The 7,992-nt window shown below is 37.3% G+C and overlaps 1 pseudogene; it reads right to left on the bottom strand.

Moving 5' to 3' along the window:
- Positions 1 to 5,581: 5,581 nt before the first annotated feature.
- The window catches only part of LOC102486102 (nucleolar RNA helicase 2 pseudogene), a 7,320-nt pseudogene continuing 4,909 nt past the window's right edge, over positions 5,582 to 7,992 (bottom strand).

A 7,992-nucleotide genomic window follows, 5' to 3' on the forward strand; every position in this document is an offset into this window, starting at 1 on the left:
CACACACACACACACACACACACATACATATACATATATATGTCTACATATTGATTAATATCAGTATATAATGTATATAATATTAATTTGTATAAATGTGGCCTCTATGTAGAAGTGGAATTGTTGGACTAACACACCCATATATATGTATGTCTATGTTGAACCCTGCTAGATATGGCCAAATTATTCGAACTTAGTTTCCCACCAGCCCAGTGTGAAAGTTTTCTTTGAGTCACACTCTCATGAATACCTGGTCTTGTCAGACTTTAAAAATTTTGCCAGTATGGTGGTTAAGAAATAATATTAATTTTAAGTTGCAAATATTTGATTACTAGTGAGGTTGAGCATCTTTTCATACATTTATTGTCTGTGCATGTTTTCTTTGTCAGGAAACAAAGCTCATGACATTTTTTAGTCAGCGTAAAATTGTTTCATCAGCATGGAAGAAATGCCTGATATTCTTCAGAGGGAACTATCTGAAAAATATATTTATAGAAATGCAGAATTAAATATCCATCTGGTCATGAATTATTAAAAACTACATAGAATTTTTGGATAAAATTTTACAAAATATATGGTTGCATAAAAGCAGACAGTGGAGATACACATGCCTTTAACACACTTTGGGAAAGGAGAGGATACAATGAAAGTTGTTTAAAGGAAAGGCTCTCTCTATCTCTACAGCAAAGGAAAAGGATTTGTTGTTTTTAGAACTCTGCATTTTATCCACCAGATAACTGCTGTCTCATTATGGATGAGATAAATAACAAGCATTTGCATCATCTCCTTCTATAATGTAAGGTACTTCCTGGAAAGGAGATGAGGTTGCAAAGGTATTAAAATCCTTTGGGAACTAGGGCATGATTGGAATCATTTTGTTATTCGCAGAGATTTGAGGTCTGGGATCACCTAAGGACACTAGCATGAGACCTTCGTTTAGTAATTAGAATAATGCCTAGTCTGTATCATGTATTCAATAAATATTTATTGAATGAAAGAACAAATGAAGAAGTTGATACTAACTTCGTAAGGATGCCATTGCCTTTGTCTATGATTTTTTCCAAAATAAACGCTATTTCAGTGTCAGTACTCATGGGAACGGCATATGATGGCGGAGGGCCCAGTTCTCTCCGAGTGTCAGGCCAAACCTGTGAAGAGTTACAACCCCTTCAAGGACCCCAAAACCAAAGAGAAGCATAAGGTAAACTGAACTACACTTGATATGAATGTGGAACGTCTAGGTAGACTTTTCTGGAAGTAGAAATCCCTTCTGCATCATTGGCTATGCAGAAGCAGGGATGGCCATGTTTTCCAACACACTGGCATCCTGGGTACTGGCTGCTGTATGGTCCACTACTTCCTGGGGACTGCACTTCCTGGTGAAATACCAGGGATCTTCAAAACGTTAATAATAGATACACATGATGAAAAACATATTCTCTAGAGAACATGGATGAACCGGAGGACATTGTGTTAGATGAATCAAGCCAGGCATGGAAAGACAAATACCGAATGATCTCACTAGTATATGGAATCTAAAGATGTTGATCTCATCGTAGATGAGAGTCTCTGGTTACCAGAGACTAGGAAGGGCTGGAAGAGGGACGATAGAGAGAGGTTGGTCAATGGGCATAAAACTGCAATTAGATAGGAAGAGTAAGTTCTGCTGTTTTATGGCACAGTAGGTTGACTATAGTTAATAATGCATATTTATTTTTTTAAGAATTAACTTAATTATTATTATTTTCCAGTTTGATCACAAACACACACACACACACACACACACACACAGAGTCGATGTGAGAAAGCAAGTCGCCAGGTCCAGGACTTGAACCATGGTCGGACATATGGGAGTCCAGTGCCCTGAACTACCATGCCACCTGCCGGCCCCAATAATGCGTATTTCAAAATAGCTAAAATAGAGGTTTTGGAATATTCTCACTACAATGAAATGATAAATGTATGAGATAATGCATGTGTTAATTAATCTGATGTGATCATTATACAATGTATACATAGACCAAAGTATCACACTATACCCCATAAATATGTACAATTATTATGCAGCAATTAAAAAATAATGAATGCATATGGGAGAAATACACAAGCAACAACAATAAAGTTTTTTTACTGAGGCCTGCAGCAGAACCTCTTCATGTGATTATGCAGTTTTGTTCTGCGCAAAAGCTGAAAACTGAAAATTCTAGTCCAAACCAGGCTTCCAGCATTGGATTCTTTCTGCCTGGAGGGGGCGCTAGTCTAGCAGTTGTTGCAAAATCCTGCCGAAGTACCTCAGCAAATCCTCCTGACTGCTGTTAAGCTCTCAAAACCACCAAAGAAGTAAGAATGGCTTTCGAAACAAAGGCTCCCTAGAGAAAAACTGCATGACTAATCACTTGGAGCAAGTCCACATTTTATTAATATGCTCCTTCTTTACACAACGTGCTTTGGAGGAATAAAATTGCTAGATGTGTGATGGGCAATACACTGGGGAATTACTAGCTATATGATGGACAACCCATTGGCTGAAAAGATCCACACTGTTAAAAGATAAATAGTCTCGCTTTCTGTCTCTATGTCTCTCTCTGTCTGTCTGGCGAGCGCACGCGCCCTATAGCGAAAACCTCTTAAAAAAAAAAAAAAGTCATCATGTGATTCCCCTATTGCTCTTGTGCCTCTGCCTCAAGAATACCGCCTCCTGGATAGGAGTTATTCCTTTAGCCTGAGTCTCTGCATAATGACAACAGAGAGCTAAACCACACCTGATCTGCAAAGTACCTTTGACACCAGCATAAGGCTATCATTTGTTGTTGTAAGTCAACAGGATATTATAAATAATAAAAATATTAATTGACTGCCAGTTTTAATAGTAATATGCACATGTGTAAGTTTCCTTACATGGCTCAATCTTGTTAGCAAAAAAAAAAAAAATGAAGTAAGTCTTTCTTAAAATTTTACTTCCAGAATTAAAAAAAAAACTTTTTAGTCTAAAATGGTTAAATTAATATCTATGTTGTGTTGGATTTTAAAGAAGTGGTTAATATTTTGCCTTGAAAAACACCAACTGCCACACAGGTGGAAAAAGGTAGCTAAAGAAGTATGTCTATATGCAAGCATAAACACTACTTACCTATGTCTCTGCTTACCTATGTCACACGGTTTTTAGTATGCAATAAAAAATTACAAGACACACAAAAGACACTATACCCCATAAATATGTACAATTATTATGCAGCAATTAAAAAATAATGAATGCATATGGGAGAAATACACAAGCAACAACAATAAAGTTTTTTTACTGAGGCCTGCAGCAGAACCTCTTCATGTGATTATGCAGTTTTGTTCTGCGCAAAAGCTGAAAACTGAAAATTCTAGTCCAAACCAGGCTTCCAGCATTGGATTCTTTCTGCCTGGAGGGGGCGCTAGTCTAGCAGTTGTTGCAAAATCCTGCCGAAGTACCTCAGCAAATCCTCCTGACTGCTGTTAAGCTCTCAAAACCACCAAAGAAGTAAGAATGGCTTTCGAAACAAAGGCTCCCTAGAGAAAAACTGCATGACTAATCACTTGGAGCAAGTCCACATTTTATTAATATGCTCCTTCTTTACACAACGTGCTTTGGAGGAATAAAATTGCTAGATGTGTGATGGGCAATACACTGGGGAATTACTAGCTATATGATGGACAACCCATTGGCTGAAAAGATCCACACTGTTAAAAGATAAATAGTTCTTATAGGAGTAGTAAATGTTTAGATAGTGGTTTATTAATATTTCTGCACATTGCTTAACTTTGATGTATGAACTCTTTTCTAAAACTTAGGAAGAAAGATTTTATATACTTTGATTTGCTATATACTAACAGTGGAACTTAAAATGGATACTACTGATCACTTAAAATTATATATTAGCTGGCAAAATTTTATACATTTTCTGAGAGGTTTACATTTTGGGTTGATAAGTTGTCTGAGTTTCCTTTATGTTGATTCTATGTATCTCTGTTCCATAGTAATTAGAATTAAAAGTGAGACTGAACGTGCTTCAGTGTATTGACTCTCTATTGTCTTGTGATTATATGGGGTCGTCAGAAAAGTCATGATGCATTTTTGCCTAGAAAAACATGGAAAAATATGCCTTGACTATCTCAGTGACCCAATTAGTTATAGACTTTTTAAAAATTTACTGTATTTGTAAATATTATCTGTCACTGACCTGCTTCAACAAGAAATATATAAAACAGTGTAATCTTAAGTTGTTTGGGGTTACCCAATGATCTTGGAAGTTTAAAAGGGATCTTCAGAACTGTTTATAAAATAAAAGTTTTATTAGGTTTATTGATATTGAGGCTTTTTTTTAGTTTAGAGAAATTGCTTTTATTTTAATCTCAAATTTCATGAATTTCAATGAGCATACTGATTTGGAGCTCTTAAATATATTAAAATTGCTTTAATTCATTTATCAACTTTTAATGTATTTTGTTATTCCTGCAGTGAAAAAAGTACATTTTTCATTGGGTTAGTTATGCTATTTTTCATATTAATTGACAACTTAACAGCTCATTGATTTTAATAAAATTCAGGACAACTACAGTTGATTACTTTTTGTTTTATTTCAAGTGTTGAGAATAATTCTTTCTAATTTCTCTTAATAACAAACTAAACTCCAATTTTTGGAAATAATTTTGCTTCTCCTTAGAATACCAAATGCTTCTGGGCATTAAACGTGTCCTTATAAAATCCTGCTTTGTTTTTCTTTTGGTAAACTTGTCTATATATTTTTGTTAACTATCAATAACCTGTACAATGTGATACTATCATTCCTCCATTTTTTAATCTTTGGTAATAATAACAAAAACACTTCACTGCTGGATAAATTAGAAAATGTGATTTATGAAGTTATATTTTCAGTGCTTGAAATTTAATTGAGTGTTGTTGGTAGATGAGTGTATTAAAGTTCTTTTCGGGCCGCCCTGTGATATGGTGGGTAAGTGACACGATCCCCATGTCCAACTGCGCAGTTCAAGCCCTGGACCTGACAGCTTGGAAAACATACTGGGCCTGTGTGTGTGCATGCCCCACATCCCAAAAGGCAGGAGAGAGGAAAGAGAAGGGATTGTGGCATGACCATTCTCCATGACACCCCACCTTTCACAAGCACGTGCACCCTCTGGCAAAATAAAAGAAATAAATCTTTTCAAAGTGAACTCTAGGTAAGGAAGATCAACTAAAAGACTTTTTCACATGTCAGGGAGAAATAGAAATAAAGGCAAGACATGACTAAGTCTGTGTCTGCTTGAAGCCAAAGCTGTTGCTTAAAAATTTGGATAATCCCTACGTCAGAGAAACAAAGGAGCTGTTAAGAAAGCAGAAGTCCGGAAGAGTGTGAATAGACACATTCCACTGCTTGCTGCCCTCTTGCTGTTTGGAATCACGGTCCCTTCAGGAGAGGATGATGCCATTCAGCCAATGTTCTCTGTGCCCCTGAAAACTGAGTGACCAAGTCTTTGTTTCAACACTCCCTAAACACAGGATCTGACATAGTTTAAAATATGATACACAAATCCACAGGTTTGCAGGACAGCGGCTCTAAATGGCAGCAAAATCTCTTTCTGCCTTGACTTTAAGGGAATGAAAACCACACTGATGAAATTCCTGCAGAGTCGAACAACCTGGAAAGCCCCTGTGAATGTCCCTGTCCCGCATCCTCCCAGCATCCCACACCTTTGTCACCAGCAGCACCACCACCCACTCGGTCTCAAGGTTCTGGATGGCAAAGAGATGTTCGGCCATTTTCCTGGAAATCTCATTGATGCGATAGAAATAGTCTGGAGGGGTGCTGGTCTTTCACTGATCACTCCCCAAGGTAATTAAATGGGTTAGGAGAGGGAGGGAATTATCCTAGCCAGGATCTAGACACTGATTCTACACATTCTAAAACTGTATAAATTCTTGGATCCAGGGGTAGATAGCAGAATGTGGGTGGGAGGGACTCAGGAAGGAAATACTTACTAGACATAAAAATGTAAAGTTTTCTCGGACCAACAGATGGCGTGGCTGTTACGTCTCTGGACCCCCATGTTGTTGACCATGGTTTGAATCCTGGACCTGGCAGCTTAAAATTCACACTGGGTAAGTGTGCATGCTTGCTCCAAATCCCAAGAGGAGAATGGAGGAGAAGAGACTGTGGCATGATCATCCCCCCTGGGGGTGATTTCTCTCTTTCTCTCTCTCTCTGTCCTCCAGCAAGTGCAAATGCCCTGCAGCAAAAATCTCTCTTTAAAAATAGAAAAAAATGTAAGGTTTTCCAGTGAAAATTATGTACATGGTAATATCCTTGATTTGATTGTCACGTACTGCATGCATACTCTGAAAAACCATATTGAGTGCTATAGAAATACACAACTAAATGTGAATAAGACATCATAAAACCCAAAATAGTGTTAAAAATACTATATTAATTCTGCTTTCTGAAAGAGAAAGAGCATTTCTCTTTATGTGACTCCTGAAAGAACTTCTTTTACTATCAAGAGCCCAACATTTCATACCCTCTAAGCCAGAGTGGAAACCCCCCGAAGAAAGCAGTTCCTCATTTGCTCTTTAGAGTAACTGATCAGATTTATTTTTTCCAGGAAATCTCTAGATTGATTTTTTTTAACATGTAACTTTTGTAGTATAGTCAAGATATACACATTATTGATAGTGTCTGTTTAATTAGATTATACAACATTGCAGTATTTTTAAAGGCATTATTAGTGTCATGACAGAAAACTGTAACCGATTTTTTAAATATGTGGGTTGGGGAAAATTAAGTCTAATGGAGACTAATTTTCTTCTCTTCAAATCATCTGTGTGTATCAGCCATGACCCTGCTCCCACTATCCATGCCTGTTCTTGGCAAGACACCAGGAAGCTCAGGCCTCGGGACATAGTAGGCATTGGAAACCACAACCACAACCACAACCTGTAGTTGTGTTCGCCCCATTTGTACAATGGCAATCTCTGTGCTGGAGCAAGTATCCCATCTACAACCTATTGTCCAAGGGTAAGTCGTGAATACCTTTGCTGTAAGGCAGGGAAACTAAATAGAGATCATTTAGGATGACTTGATAATCTTGATAATCTCCCTTATAATTCACTAGAAGTGGGGCCAGCAGGTGGAGTAGCGATTAAGACGTTGGACTCTCACATGGCTGATTGCAGTTCAAGTCCCAGACCTGGAGGCTTGAAACTCACGCTGGGCATATGCACTTGCATGCCCGAAATCCCAAGAGGAGAATGGAGGAGAAGGGATTGTGGTGTGGCCATCTTCCCTAAGGGATGATGTCTTGCTTTCTGTCTCTCAGTTTCTTCAGTGAGCATACATGCCCTATAGCAAAAATTCTCTATCAAATATATATATATATATATATACACACGCACACACATGGGTCACCATAAGTTAAGAAATTTCAAAGCTGATCACAGTTATAGATGGTACCTTTGGATAAAATCACAGATTGAAAATAATTGTGGACGCTGGGGACAAAGTGGAAAGAAGGTGGGAGAGAGGAAGATTAAAGGGAAGGAGATTAGGGAGAAAAAATATAGAAGTAAGACTTTGTGGGACACAAAAATGGTTTATTATCTGTTGATGATAATGTGGATAGTATTCTCAGCTGGACTGGTCTGAGGTGTATTTCATATTGGGTAAGTCTTCTCTATAAGCTTAATGATGTATAGCTATTGAATGTATAAAAAAAGAGTAATAATAATAAAATAAATTTTTAAAAAGAAAAAATAAATCACAGCTTGGGAAGTATTTTGCTAGAGACTTTGGGTTGCTTCATTTGACAAACTAAGCAGGTTTTCCTGATCCATGCGTAGGAATGATACCTTGCATGTTTCTAACACTCACTGCTACTTTTACATTCATCCTCCTATTCTTATTTATTTATTTATTTTTATTTTTATTTTTTTATTATTTTTTGGAGAGATTTTCACTGTAGGGCGCGGGCGCT

The sequence above is a fragment of the Tupaia chinensis genome, unplaced genomic scaffold, assembly GCF_000334495.1.
Source record: "Tupaia chinensis unplaced genomic scaffold, TupChi_1.0 Scaffold000627_1, whole genome shotgun sequence".
NCBI classification, from domain to species: domain Eukaryota; kingdom Metazoa; phylum Chordata; class Mammalia; order Scandentia; family Tupaiidae; genus Tupaia; species Tupaia belangeri.